General features: G+C 42.2%; 1 long non-coding RNA gene and 1 pseudogene across 2 annotated transcripts in view; both read left to right on the top strand.

The window, feature by feature from the left end:
- LOC146027025 (uncharacterized) overlaps positions 1 to 10451 on the top strand; it is a 46098-nt gene extending 35647 nt beyond the window's left edge. For both annotated transcript variants that reach the window (XR_014454633.1, XR_014454634.1), the window contains exon 3: positions 9794 to 10451. This is a non-coding gene — a long non-coding RNA (uncharacterized LOC146027025). The remainder of the gene's footprint in view (positions 1 to 9793) is intronic.
- LOC146026896 (volume-regulated anion channel subunit LRRC8C pseudogene) lies at positions 4216 to 6184 on the top strand (annotated as a pseudogene).
- Positions 10452 to 16188: the final 5737 nt, after the last annotated feature.

The raw sequence follows: 16188 nt of genomic DNA on the forward strand, positions 1-16188 counted from the left end.
ACCCGGTAATTCTCAGTACTTTCTCAATTCTGGATTTCACTTATGCACTTTAAATAGTGCCTATTGTTTTATGTATTGAGATTTTATATGTGTGTTTTAGTAACCATGTTTTTATGAGAGATGTATTAAATTGAAAGTGCCTTAAAACGTACTTCACTATTGCACACTTTTTTTCTCATTTATATGTAAATTGTCACCGGAGAGATCCTGGTGTATTCAAGATTCCAAGCGCTGGATAAGTCTGATTCCAAATTTTTTTGTGGTATGTTAGGCCTCTGTCTGGGAAGCGCCGACTGCAGCACCTCCGCGTATATTCTCCGCCAGCTGGTTTCTGTCGCCGCATCTGGCGGCGGCCATCTTCTTGGTTGTTACAGCCTATGCTATGCGACTCCAAAGTGTGAGGTCACACGCGCAGCCAATCACCGCTCAGCTCTACCCTTAAAGTCTGACTAGCCGGGCCAGACCGGCAGTCAGTACAATTATGTCTACCAGCTAACATCATTGGTCACTCCTGGCTATCCCTGTAGTATCCACTACAGCTCTCCTTCGCATCCCGGTGAAAGTCTTCGCTGATCTCCTTGCTGATCGTCCAATGCTCCACCATATCATCACGGAACCCTCTGCCGCCTATTAGGATAGGACAAGGTTTACCCCCCAAAGGGTGTCATCTTCTTCCTTCATTCCTGATGGTTATTATCCGTGGTCGCATCCCTGGTCCTGCAGCTACGATCTCACTCAACACAGATTCAACTGGACTTCATCTTCTTCTCTTTCATCCAATCATCCAATCCTTCATCCAATCCTTCATCCAATCTTTCTTCAATCATCCAATCCTGCAATTATCCAATCATTCAACTTCCCAATCATCTTCAAGCTCTCCAATAAGTACTGTTTATTATTGCCTTCTTTCAGTTTATCAATATCTACAGTTATTCTTTATGCCATCATTCATATGTTGTACCGCAGTATCTTTATTCAAAAAAGGTTTAATTTTATCCAATTGCTTCACTCAATCTGTCGTTCATGCAACAGCCCTCTGTTACACTCCAGCTGGTGCTTCTCGAAACGTGACACACCGTAGTAGTGCCCCAGTAGTACTTGCACCCCCCCCCCAACCCTTTAATAACACAGTCTTAATACTAAAGCCTACAGTCCTTCAGTCTGACATAGCCACAGTAGTAGTGCCACAGTGGCTGGCACCTGTGGTCTCCACTTCCTTTCACTGACATGGTCTTACAGTAGTTCTGCAGACCACAGCCCTTCACAGTCTGACATAACTACAGTAGTGCATGCATTCCACAGCCCACATCCCTATACTGATACATTATTAATTCTTCTTGGCTTGGAACTACTCTGATATGTCAAATTCTGGTAGGCTTGGTTTACAGACCCTGCACATCTAATTTTATCTAGCATGTATCATGTGAGTTACATGTTAGTGGTGTTGAATCTGTTACGATCCGCCTCCAGCGGATCGGTGTAAATGTGCAGTTTTTCATATTCTGTGGGTAGTTTGTCTGTTTTCCCTGGATTCTGCTCCCTGGGTTTATTCCAGCATGTGTGTGTGTTTACTCGCTGGTGGCCTCCAGTGGTCAGCCTGGGCCATTGCAGCTTACTTTCAGTGGTGTGTTATCAGGACTCAGGTGTGTCTTAATTAGGCTTCTAGCCTGCAATGCTCACCTGTAGGCAATGTGTAATCAGCACCACATTGTGCTCTCTATATAAACCCTCTGGTTATTCAGTCCCATGCCGGTTATAGCTTTCTGTTAGCTTACTGATAGCTTTGTGTATCCTGCCGTGCATTCCCTCTATGTTTGAGCTCCAGAGTCTTCCCGGTCCCAGCACCTTGTGTACAGCGTCCTGTGTGCCAGCTTCGTTTGTGCCTCAGTCTGCATGTATCTGGTCCTTGGTCACCTCAGTCCGCAGTACCTGCTTCATCCAGCCTGCAGTGTCCTAGCCTGAACCTGCTGTCAGCATTCGTTGCAAAATTCTGGCATGTATTAAGAGGGGAATGGAAACTAGGGACTCAAGGGTAATTATGCCACTATATAAAGCATTGGTGAGACCTCACCTAGAGTACGGAGTACAGTTCTGGGCCCCACACTATAAAAAGGACATCATAGAATTAGAAAAAGTCCAAAGGCGAGCAACAAAGCTTATTAGGGGAATGGAGAATTTAAGCTACGGGGAGAGATTAAGCAATTTGGGACTATTTACATTAGAAAAGAGACGTTTAAGGGGGGACATGCTCAACATGTACAAGTATATCAAGGGCCAATATAAGGAACTGTCACACACCCTATTTTCTACTAGAAAGGAATCTAGGACGCAAGGGCATGAGTATAGATTAGAAGAAAAAAGATTTCATTCAGCTAGTAGAAAGAATTTCTTTACGGTCAGAACAGTCAAACTCTGGAACTCTCTTCCCAGAGAGGTGGTAACGGCTGGCTCATTAAATGCGTTCAAGGCAAAGTTGGACAAACATTTACTGGAGAAAAACATCCATGGGTACAAATAAGAAATATAATTTGTCTGTAAAATACCAGAACCTACCAAATCAGCAATGGATATCTATACCAGGTTGAACTAGATGGACGCAAGTCTTTTTTCAGCCTTACCTACTATGTAACTATGTAACTATAAGTCAGGGGTGCACCCCGCCAGTTACCCTTGTGCTTTACAGTATTGTATTTTGTTATATTCCATCGTTGAGCATTGTTGCCATTTGTATTTATTATATTACACCATTTGGGCATTGTTGCCATTCCTGTAGGGGTCTCAGTCCTGCACGTCAGGTTTAGTTAGAGGTCCTTTTGCTGCTGGTCTGCCTCCACAGATACGTTGTCCTGAACATAAAACCTGCCTGTAGCAGAGTGGGGCGGACATAATTTGCCCTTCAGCCGAGACGGGTACAGGAGAAGACTAGCTCCGCAAGTATCTCGTCAGGGACGTCAGGCTGGGGCAACAGAGTCAGGGAGCAGGTCTTCTGACCACCTACAGAACCGTAACAGAATCTCCTGTCCTCTTATTTTTATTATACGTTTGGTTGGCTGTTATTCAGGTATTGTTGGTATTTGAGATCAGTTTTTACTAAGCAGCCATCTTTTCTAATAAATCAGAAATTAATAGATGGGATAGCTAATCCAATTGGCTGATTGCCCATGGGAAAATGTATTAAGACGTTTCACTTTGGACCATGACAAATGCAGTAAGTATGGCCAATAGATAAATTATATGGCCAGCCCATCTGTGCATATATTATTGTAATTTACTAATTTTCAACATTGTTTCTACATTGCTTAACAATTAATTTTAGGTTATAAAATAAATGCAGATAAATTCTCTTATTTCCCAGTATTTACAAATTATCTTATTTTCATTTTTGGGATATGAATCAGAATCAGAATCAACTTTATTGGCCATGTGTGCTTGCCGGACCGACCAGGATGGTGATATAAATGTTCATGTCCTTTACCATATAGAAACTTTTCAGCTTAAATCATCACCAAAAGTATTCCGGTGATACACTATTCTAATCTTTTGGTGGACTTTATGTTTAAGGATTTACTGTGCTAATTGTAATATTTTATATGTATTATATTAATTTATATTATTAAAATTGTTATACTTTTGAGAAACGTCTGGTACAATCATTGGTACAGCCAGCGCTGGCACTCTGTCTTTTATCTTTTAGGTTTGACCACCCTGTGCCAGCTGCTGTTGAGTTGCGCACCACACATTCATATTTTCTTTTTCAATGCCATGAGTTTATGTATGCTTTATTAAATATAATAAGACATTCCATTTAAAAAATGAGCAGTATACTTACAAATTAATTTAGATGACTGCTGTTTTATGTTATTCCTATTTTATATTCCAGATGCCCTCTGGAGCCAAAATACTTTGTATCCCAGTTCCAAATGGATTTGATATGAAGACATTAAAGTGGAATGCAACGATTACTGAAGCATTTGATGAACAAAAATTAAACATAAGATTTTACTTGGATAGACAGCAATATGTCATGATTGACCAATGGTGTTATGACACAGCTACTTTGTGGTACTCAAAATATTTTCCATACTTGGTACTTATGCATTCAATGATCTTCATGGTGTGTGCACATTTTTGGTTTAAGTTTCCAGGAACCAGTTCAAAAATCGAACATTTTGTATCTGTGCTTTTTAAATGCTTAGATTCCCCGTGGACAACAAAGGCACTTTCCGAGACTATGTATGAGTTTTCTGATAAAAAAGATCTTGGCAGTATGACGTCAACAAGACTGGAGTCTTCACTTACTGATATGGCAAATGCTTCAGAGAGCTTTCTAACAGACAGTAGTGTGCCTATAAAGCCGATTTCCATTGACAACTATGGCCCTAAGGCACAGACACAAAAGTCCAGCAGCATTTCAGGAAAGCAGCCACTTACTATCTTAGATAAAAAAGATGCTGAGCAAGCGAAGGCTTTGTTTGAAAAGGTAAAGAAATTTCGGATTCATACGGAGGATGGAGATATACTTTATACCATGTACATTCGCCAAACAGTTATACGGTGCTTTCAAACACTTTGTATCCTGTCTTACGTTTCAGTGTTAACTCCAAAAATGCGCTACATCATATACTGCAGGGATGGTTCTCACTCAACAGGATGTTCTGATTTCTTCTGTATTCACGGTTTGCTCCGATTGTATGAAATGTTATCATTTGCATATATTGCGGTCATTATATTATACAGCTCAACTTGTGTATACTCACTCAGTTGGATCTTTTTTTGCAAGTTAAAAGAATATAGCTTTGCTAAGGTTCGCAAAGAAACAAACATTAATGACATACCTGATGTTAAGAATGATTTTGCTTTCTTGCTGCATTTGATAGATCAGTATGACAGTTTATATGCCAAAAACTTTGCCATCTTTCTTTCAGATGTTAGTGAAAATAAGTTGCTTCAAATCAATTTAAACTACGAGTGGACAAAAGAAAAGCTTTTGCAACGTATGATTGTGAATGCACAAAATAAGTGTGAGCTACACCTCTTCATGTTATCTGGATTACCTTCTTCTGTTTATGAGTTACAGAATTTAGATGTTCTCAAACTGGAATTTATAAGTGATGCATATATCGAACAACCAATTTCTAAATTAGCATTATTAAAAGAAATGTGGATTCTGGACAGCACTGTTAAAGTGGAAAAAGAGGCACTGCAATTTTTGCAGAAAAACTTGCAGATTGTTCGTGTCCGATTTGAAAGACCAACTGAGATATCAGATTGGATCTACAGTTTGGAAAATGTCAAAGAGCTTTTCTTTGAAGGTAATTTTCAGCTGGACAACAAAACATTTATCACACTGCAGTCTTTCCGTGAACTGGAAAATCTCAAATCTCTGCATTTTGTATCAAACTTTTCTAAAGTTCCAATAGCTGTAAATGATGTTGCAAATCATCTGTACTATCTTAGTATCCATAATCAAAAAAACAAGCTGACGTCCTTAAATAACATCAGAAAGCTTTCGATGTTAAACACTCTTAAACTTGTGGAGTGTGGACTAGATAGGATTCCAAGTGTGGTATTCAGTTTAAGCAACCTACAGGAATTAGATCTTAGAGAAAATAACTTGACAGGTATGAGTGAAGTAGCAAGCTTCCAGAATCTCAAGAAATTTACATCTCTTAAGCTACACTATAATGCAATTGCAGTCATATCTCCTTATATAGCAAAGGTAACATCCCTGGAATACCTAAACTTCAACAAAAATCTGATCAGTGAGATGCCATCAAGTTTGTTTTATCTTCATAGACTGAAGCATCTCACTCTTGCATACAATTTCATTTCAATTGTTCCTGAAGAAATTTCTAAACTCCAGGAACTAGTTGTTTTCAACATCGAACACAACAAAGTATCAGTATTACCAGAAGGGCTGTTTTGCTGCATAAAGTTACGTGTACTTATTTTATCATGCAACCTTATACAAAAGATCCCATCAGCAATTGGGAATTTAAAACAATTAAGACAGCTTGAGATTTCACATAATAAGCTTGATAATCTTCCTGCCGATATAGGCAATTGCCCATTTCTCAAAAGAAGTCAAATTGTTGTTGAAGAGGATCTCTATAACACATTACCACAGAGTCTCAGGGAAATATTGCAGAAGCAATCAGAGGAGGTATGCATCATGGTTTGTTAGATCTATTTTAGTTAATTTGTTTGTATTGTAAAATACATAATATATCGTTTTTTATACAGTACCTTGTCTGCTGTTGTCACATAACCAGGCCAAACTGAACTTTCCTTCACATGGTTGCATCTGAATGTGCTCTTCTGTGAGCCGCCATGCTCAGAAGTCAGTTCTGGACCCTTAGCTATCACCAATCCCTTGCATTTGACTCCTCCCTTTGCAGACACAGTTGCAGCTACAGTATTTCAAGATCCCAACCAATACATTTATCTCAGCTGCCTGCACCAATCTCCTATGAGACTGCTAGTGATAATCCTAACAGCACTGCCTGTAGTCTGAGGTTCTGAACTCCATGCAACTTCACCTCTCCCAGGCACCCCTCCTCTCCCAGACAGAGCCACAGATCCTCAGGGTTGCCCACCCCTTGCTGCTCACTGCTCTACTTGTAGGACTGTGAACATAATTATAAACCTTTATATAAAATTACTATTACTACATTTTATAGGGTGCAACAAGTGGTCCACAGTGACATAGATTAGGTAAACAATAAGGCAGCACAGGGTAAACAAAGTAGTACAGTAACCAAAAGATAACAGCAGACAAGTAGCTTTTAAGACCACAGTTCACATTACACACAAAACAGCTGGGGAAAAAAGGTGCAAGGTATTTGACATAGGTTGGAACCTGTATACAAAAGTAATGGCAAGACTATCAGGTTTGGAGCAGCTGCCAGATATAAATGGTTGTGATTCAGTTGAGCCCAATGGTAAAGGGCTGCTGGGTGGGAGTACACTATGGTCAGAGATGGCCAAACCAGTCCTCGAGATCTACCAACGGTCAATGTTTTCCAAATTACCTAGCTGGTGCACAGCTGTAGTCATTACTAATATAGATCCACAGGTTGCCTGAAAAACATAAACTGTTGGTAGATCTTGAGGACTGATTTAGCCATAAGTTAAGAAGTGGACTGTGAGAACAACAGGGAGGAGAACCCTACTTATGAGAGATTTCACTCCTAAGGGGAAGGGGGAAACAGACAGATTACATGAGGCCTTAGAGCAGGAAGTAAGAAAGATATGGCCAAGGCAAGAGGGTGCGGTATGTAATGTAGTAAAGTGAATGATTGGGGAGGATCTGAAAGCGTGAGGGAGCTCATTCCAGTGTAAGAGGGTCAGCATGGACAATATTTTGGTCTGAAGTGTGAAATGCAGTAACCAGCATATATGAGAGGTCATTGACCAATTAGAGAGGGAAGGAAAGGAAGTATGTAGAGAGATAAGGTTGAAGATGTAGGGAGCAGTTGATTTAGAGAGGGTCTTGTATGTCGAGGTGAAGAGTTTGAAGATAATATTGTAGGATAAGGGGAGGGAATACAAGTTTAGGCAGAGCAGATTGGCAAATGTGGAACAATGAGATTAGTTTAGCTGCAGCATTGAAAACAAATTGGAGAGGAGTGAGGAACAGGGGAAGCGAGTAAGGAGAAAGTGGCAGTAGTTGAGCTGAGAAATACAGTGCCAGAAGTTTAGCCGAGAAATAAAGTATAATGGATAATAAGTTTAAAAGCATAATAGGAGAAGAATGGTCCAATGCAAACAATGTTTTTGTGGTGGTGAGCAAGACATTGAATGTGACAGACAACAAAGAGAGAGGACTCAAGAGTGACACCCAATAAGTAGAGTTAGGGGAAATAATGGTATTTTTAACAGTGGTTGAGAAATCAGGTACTGGGGAGACTCTACATGAGGGAGAAGATAAAAAAGTTCAGTTTAGCCATGTTTAGCTTTAGAAAATGCTTGGACATCCAGGAGGAGATGGTACAGAAGCATCTGGATACCCAAGAGAGAAGGAAGGGGCAAGGCCAGGAGAGGAGAGTTATAGGTGATAAGGGTGACAATTCTGTGTATGGTAAATAATCACCTTGGTGCCCTCCAGTAGAGCAGTGGGTACTGCTAATATACAAAAACATGGGGGGGGGGGGGGGGCGGCACTCGAAATAAATGAACCACACTGTGGCAACTTGATTTACCAACGTTTCTGAGCCCTTAGGCCCCTTTATCAAGGTGCAGGAAGTACCTTCCTGCACCTTGTGGTTCATTTATTTTGAGAGGCGCCGCGCCGCCCCCCCCCCCCCCCCCACGTGTTTGTATATATATATATATATCTATATATACATACATATACAATTGTAGTTGTTCTGCTCTCAAATGGATAAGGTATGTCTTCCCAATAAATTGTATAATCCACATATCCTGAGACCTATGGCAGGGTCCACAAGGAGCAGGCGGCACTCAGTCGGCTTAGGTATTAAACCATATTTATATTGCACATAGAATATACATACAGCATAGTGGTCGACGTTTCAAGACCTGTGTGGTCTTTTCATCAGGACGTGTGCTGTAAAAGTGCACAAGTGCTGTGCAAAGAAAATAAAAAAAAAAAGGCAATTTGTCCTCTGCCCACAATGTCCCCCCAATACTTGGTTTCCACCATACCAATGGCACATTTCTCAGGGTTATTGGTAAATCTGTGTGCCCATAGAGACTTTAAAATGACCTCTACTTAGGTAAGTGTGATTCCCAGTCATAACTGAAGATAACAATTTTGTCTAAATATGCAGCTGCATATTCCCTATGGGGCCACAGCAACATTTTCATAGCTCCATGTAAACCAAATGGCAGCACTTTGTACTCAAATAAGCCCTCTGGGGTAGAGAAGGCTGTTTTTGCCTCAGAAGCTTTTGTTAAATCAAGAGGGGTAAAGTACTGACTCTTGGCTACATTTTTTAACTCATTAGCCCAGGACATAGGGTATACATCAAAGCGAGACACTTGATTTAATTTACAGAAATCATTGAATAATCTTAAAGCACCTGAGGGTTTAGGTACTAAAACAATTGGATTATTCCACTTACTGGTTGACTCCTCTATGACCCCTAGGTGTAGCATCTCTTCCATCTCTTGCTTTACCTTGCCTCGTGTATTCAATATGGTCTTTTTTTAATGACAACCCCTGGTGGAGTCACAACATCATGTTGGACGATCTGTGACTTTCCCTGAAAACACGCAATCAAACGCCTTCTGCATCCGATCACTCTCCTCATCTCCACTATTCTTGCCTTTCCCCCACTGTAACTGTCCGCTGCTGTCATCTCCTGTGATAGCACTCCACGGCAGCAGTTCAGTACAAGCATCTGTGACAGGGATTTCCCGATGACACGCCTCGCACACATCTTGGCTGTCAGATTCGCCACATGCACCACTAAACAAGGTGCTGAGTGACAGCTCTGGTCTGGATTGATCTGGGTGGGATTGTTGGCACCTTTTTGTAGGGAACTTAAACCATTGCTGTACTGCATTGTGGAACCCCTTGATGAAAACTGGAAGGACTCCAGTTGAAACAACTATCGGGTCAGCCATGTTGTACTTGATTGACACCATGCTGTAACTTCAATAAAATTCACCTTTTTTGTTCAAGCCTGCAGTATATGAAATGATCTCTATCATTTTGAAACTGTGTAGTAAAATATGTAGTAGATCAAGTAGTGTACATTTCAAGAGATTTGTATACATATACAAAAAGTTTACTATAATGAGTTCTCCTTTCTAATATGTTTTTCAGTAAGAAGACAACAGTACAGCACAGAACAAATGAGATGCTTAAATATATACTTCCTCATCTACAATTTAATGATCTAGAAATTTTTGGAACATCCATAAACATGTTATTGTCTTTTTTTATTATAAGTATACACAAATAGTTAAGAGCTATGTATAAGCCATTCATTTTGCAATACAATCTGTTGATTAATGTAGAGTTAAAAATATTGCTGTTTTGTTATAATGAGATGAAAATAATGTAATCTCAGTTTCAGAGTAAAATACTGTTGAAGATAAATATGACTGAAGTACAGGACAGTAAATGATATTATATATACACAGGTAGTAGGGATGCAGGTGGTCAAAAGACTGACACCGGCATCCCAATATGGAGGATCCCAACTGGGTCTCCGTAAATGTCTTAACCCTCTCCCCAACCTCTCTAACCCTCACTAGTGCCTAACCCCCTTACTGTACCAAATAAACCTATCCACCCTGCCCTTTAGCCTAACCCCCTTCTAAATGCCTAAACCTAACCCCCTCCCCACAGCCTAATCTAACCTCATACCCCCCACTGCAGCCTAACCCTAAGCCCTCCCCCAGTGCCTAAACCTAACACCCCCATTCCCTAAGCCCAAACCCCCCCTGCCCAGTGCCTAACCCTCGGTAGCCGGTGTTAAATTAAGTAATTTGTCTAATAATCCTCTATCTGATAAAACATAGTTTTAGGATAGTTAGGTATGTGTACCTGGATCAACATGTTTAAACTAACCAATAAAAAAAATAAAAATAAAAAACTTGTGTATTGCAGTTTGTTTAATCAATACACATGGGACCTAATTCCAAAAGTAGAATATTGATTTTTGTCAAACAGGTCTTGTGTATGGACAAAGTACCGGCAATCTTAAAAAGGGTCAAAAGGTGAAACTGACTAAAGGGACCTACTGTAACTGGCTAACAGCACTCTGCCAACTTCGGAGGAGAAAGCCAACAAAAAGTATGAGCAACCTTGTCGCATACCATGGGTGACCTAGTCGCAAACATAAGCAAATGACACCACAAAAGATCACCAATATACACCACACAAAAGCACAGCAAACCACATGCAGATACAGAAAAATACCGTAACAGAAAATTACCTCATTGGTCTAGGAGTAACCAAATGGTGCAGACCTGCAGCAAACTCTGGAAACCCCAGAGCGAAAATAAACAAGAGTGAACAATATTAGCATAACCGGTAGGGAAAATAAACCTGGGCTCCAGAGTGGAGCACTTACGGTTACTGGAACTGGACCCAGGATGGGCAACAAAGAATCCAGAGGAAGATCACTGGCACAAATGGAAGCTATCACTGGCAGGGCTGTGCTGGCCTCAATCCCTTAAAATGGATTAGGTTTACAATCAGCTGAGGAGGATCCAGCCCAGCCACCTGGAACTAATGCCGCCAGCTGAGGCAGACGCACCCGGCTGGCTTCCCCAAGTAACCTAGCAACCACTGGGCGGAAGTCATCAGCCGCCCTTTGTGATACTGACTGATGCTGGGGCGGAAGTGACTCTCCACGTCCCTGGTAGCCTAGCGACCAGGCTCAGGAAACACGGAGACTAGATCAATGGGGCAATCCCAGGGACGATGAGGAGGAAGCATGTCAGTGCCAAATACATAAAACATCAGGGAATGATTCATAAGAATAATAAGCCATATCAACTGTCTTTGGAGTAGAACTTCGTGTCAGCAATATTCGCTTGAGACAGGACCCAAAGCAGGACTGACCCCCAGGTGGTCACTTGAGAAGTGGTCCAATCAATACTGGGATTATGAAGTCTTAGCCAGGCCCGGTGCTAGGGGGTTCGGCGCCCTCCTGCAAACTAAAAAATTGCCCCCACCCAAACTTTACAAAGGGAGGGGTTTGGCCACACAATAATGCTCCCACTCCAAATTACACCACACAGTAGCACAATGTTATTCACCTAACACAGCACCAGTGCCGTAACTAGCAATTTTGGTGCCACGTGTAAAAAGATAGGGACAGTGCGCGGCGAAGGCGCGCGCAAAATTGTAGAAGCGTGGCTTCATGGGGAATTGGCGTGGTCACATAAAAGTACCAATAACACCATAATCCCCATAACACATTATGCTTCAAACCTCAAAGCCCATAACACATTATAGTAACCACACACAGTAATGCACATTATTTGTAATGCCACACATCATGATGCCCCTTGCACAATATGCAGAACACCATAATGCCCATTACACATTATGCCACACACTGTAATTCCCCTTACATAATATGCCATGCATTATAATGCCCATATGACATCGACACACATTATGCTACACATAATGCCCAGAGTACTCCTGCATATGCCCACATTTGTAGCGTTGCTTATTCTTAACACCCACACCAGTTGCGAAAAGTAGTTGCTCTGCTTACAAGTAGTGCCCACAGCAGTTGCCGACAGTAGTAGTGCTGCATAACCATATACCCACTCCAGATGCTGACAGTAGTACCTCTGCTTAAACATAACACCCACACCAGTTGCCAAAAATAGTTGCTCTGCTTATACACATGCCCACACCAGTTACCTGAAAGTAGTACCTCTGCTTATACGTAGTGCCCACATCAGTTGCCGACAGTAGTAGCACTGTGTAACCATATGCCCACACCAGTTGCTGACATTAGTAGTGCTGCCTGTACACATGCCTACACCAGTTGCCGACATTAGTACCGCTGCCTATACACGTGCCTACACCAGTTGCCGACATTAGTAGTGCTGCCTCTACACGTGCCTACACCAGTTGCCGACATTAGTACCGCTGCCTCTACACGTGCCCACACCAGTTGCCGACAGTAGTAGCACTGTGTAACCATATGCCCACACCAGTTGCTGACATTAGTAGTGCTGCCTGTACACATGCCTACACCAGTTGCCGACATTTGTACCGCTGCCTCTACACGTGCCTACACCAGTTGCTGACATTAGTAGTGCTGCCTCTACACGTGCCTACACCAGTTGCTGACTTTAGTAGCACTGCCTGTACACATGCCTACACCAGTTGCCGACATTAGTAGCACTGCCTCTACACGTGCCCACACCAGTTGCTGACATTAGTAGTGCTGCCTCTACACGTGCCCACACCTGTTGCCGACAGTAGTACCGCTGCCTACACACTTGCCCATACCAGTTGCCGACATTAGTAGCGCTGCATATAGACGTGCCCACACCAGTTGCCGACATTGGTAGTGCTGCCTACACACGTGCCCACACCAGTTGCCGACGTTAGTAGCGCTGCCTATACACATGCCCACATCAGCTGCCGACATTAGTAGCTTGCCTATATGCGTGCCCACACCAGTTGCCGACATTAGCAGTGCTGCCTATATACGTGCCCACACCAGTTGCCGACATTAGTAGCGCTGCCTACATATGTGCCCACAACAGTTGCCGACATTAGTAGTGCTGCCTACAAACGTGCCCACATCAGTTGCCGACATTAGTACACTTACACTTTACAATGGTGGCAGCTCATCCTCTCCTGTTTCCTGGTGTCTTCAGTCAGCCAGCCTTGCTCCCTTGTAGCTCCGCCCCTTCTGGTCCATGTAGCCACGCCCCCTCCTTCCGTGCAGCTCCGCCCCCGTTCGGACCCTGCCAATGACTATCTGATAATGAGCCAGGAGGGATCTCTCTGTGCCTCCGGCGCTGCTGCCTGTGATGAAGTGTGACAGGCGCAGCAGCCGGCAGGCACGGAGGACAGCAGAGGATGCAGAGCAGGGACTGTGGCGCCTCTCCTGCACGGCGCCTACCTGCTTTGCATCCTCTGCTGAGTGGGTAGCGCCGGCCCTGGTCTTAGCCATGGAAGACCAAAGACCAGAGTGTGAAGCTTTAGTCACTCTCACTTTGACTTGAATAGAGTTCTGAGGACAATCGTGCCTCTGAAAATCCTACTGCCATCCACAACAGTGAGGAACACTGGATGCGAGAATCTCTCAGTGGGTAGGGACCACTTTTGAACAAGATCCATTGTTATGAAATTTCCTGCAGCACCAGAATCCAATAAGGTGGATACTTCTCTGGAGAAATGATTAATGAGTAGAGATGCTCGTAAGATACAGTCTCTAGTTTGGGCAGAGGAAAGAACTACTCCTAACCGCCCCTCTCCCTGACTGGTTAGGATTTGGAGTTTCCTGGACTCTCGAGACAAGAATTCACAATGTGAGATGAAGCTGCACAATAGAGACTTCAGGTGATAAGCATAAGCAATTGATTTGCATAGGTTCAACCATTTCGGCAGATACTACACAATGGAGGATAACAAAGGGAATTTTAGAATATGCAGTCTTTTCTCTCTTAGCCACTCGTTCTCTGAAGCGGAGATCAACTTTGCTGCAGAGAGACACTAAGTCTTCAAACTTGGAGGAAGGTCCCGGATAAATAATTTGAATTGTCTGGTCTGGGAGGTGGAGGAGACCCAGGGCCATGTAGAGTATTTTGAAGATGACAGTTCCTGTAGACACTGGTTCACTTGATTCTGTGCAATCTCCTGGTGTTCCATCCGGACTGCTAGCTGCTGAACTGAGCCGGTTGTTGGACTCTGTTGTTTGGCTGAATACATTTGGCCAGTACAAACTGTCATGCTTGAGTTATGACCATTGGGTACCCAAACACAATTATGGTCCCATTCACACAAGTTCTGTAACTTGACCCATGCACAGGGTTCAGAACCATGGCTTTATATATTGCCTTGATAGGGTCCTCTTTCTTTGGAAGCTGAATACAAATGTCACAAGCAATGGTTACTTTGGTTTATGGAATGAAAATCACTTGGGAGAAGACCTGAGGCTGAATGAGTCTTTGGACTTTCAATTAGATGGGAATACAAAGGTTGTGATACTGATCCTATCACCAGATGGTGTGGCTGCTCCATAATTTACTGAATGAGCCCACTTGGTGTCCTAACGTCTCTGGCACAAGGTAGCTGGGTAAAACAATAATGGCGTATCGTCACTAATAAGTTAAAAGTCTTTCCCTATGTACAGTCTCTGTCAAATACATGAGAAAGCAGTTCAGTGTCACTCTCAGGTCAATACTGGCCATATTATAAACACACAAAAGAAATGATTTGCTCTATGGATGCACACCAGTGGTTGTTTTTTTATATTTTAAAACTTAAACTTTTAATTTGCTCTCTCTAAAAAGAGAGGGGAAGATCCTTGTGGTCTTTTAATATATATAGGATCGCAATGGGAGCCCCTCCTTACTTGAGCAAAATATTTAGGGTTAAAATGACAACACACATGACATATATACATGTTGTCACATTTTGTGAAGCACCAGCTGGAGTGTAACACAGGCTGGGTGCTTTCATATAAGGTTGTTGCATTAATGACAGAAGGGAGTGAAGCAATGAGATGAAGTAAAACCTTTTTTAATGAAGATACTGCTGTACAGGTTGTAATAATGGCACAATAATAATACTGTAGTTTCTGGTATGATAAAAGTCAATAATATGCAATACTTTATTGAAGAAGTTGAAGAACATTAACATCATGTGCTCCTTGGCCAAAGTAATAGTGGCCAGACAATGGATGGACAGCAAGGCCCCAGATATCAATAGCTGGTTGGCCTTAGTCAACTACACAGTAACGCAGGAAAAACACCTGCATACAAGGCGTAATAATATGAACAAATATATACAGATATGGACCCCCTGGCTGACATCCCCCTATTTCAGAGCTAGTGAACTATGATTGATATCAACACTAAATATTAGTTTCCTTTTTTGCACTAAAAATAAATGGCAAGAATAGCCTTAATAGTAAAGGTCACAGATAGGTTTAAAGATAGCTGACTATCAATAATCCGAATAGGAAGGTCGGCAAAAAAAAAAGAGGAAAAAAAATTAAAAACATCACTAGGAACACAGTAGAATCACAGTGAAAAACACTAAAGGTGACATTCTATGGGATGAGATGTGTGTTTTTTGGCGAAATTTGCGCAAAAAACGGCCGAAATCCTGTTTTTGCATATTTAATGAGATGCGGAAAACAGCAAAAATCACAGATTTTGCCGCGAAATCGCACTTTTACAAAGTGCGATTTTAAATCGCGCCGGAACTTGCATCCAGATGTTTTCCCATTTAAACGTATACAAGTCGCATATTTAATGAGATGCAAATTTGGGAAATGTGTCTTAAATTCGCCAAAAAATCAGACCAGGTTCTGATATGCGAGTTGGCCAGAACCCTGCACAGATCATTGTGGTTAGTTAGTTTTTTTTTTAATTGCGTGGGGTCCCCCCTCCTGAGCATAACCAGCCCCGGGCTCATTGAGCCGGACCTGGTTCCAAAAATACGGGGGACAAAAAATCTGGTGGTCTCCCGTATTTTGAAACCAGCACCGGGCTCCAACAGCCCGC

Source organism: Crinia signifera, chromosome 8 (genome assembly GCF_055691185.1).
Source record: "Crinia signifera chromosome 8, ASM5569118v1, whole genome shotgun sequence".
Lineage (NCBI taxonomy): Eukaryota > Metazoa > Chordata > Amphibia > Anura > Myobatrachidae > Crinia > Crinia signifera.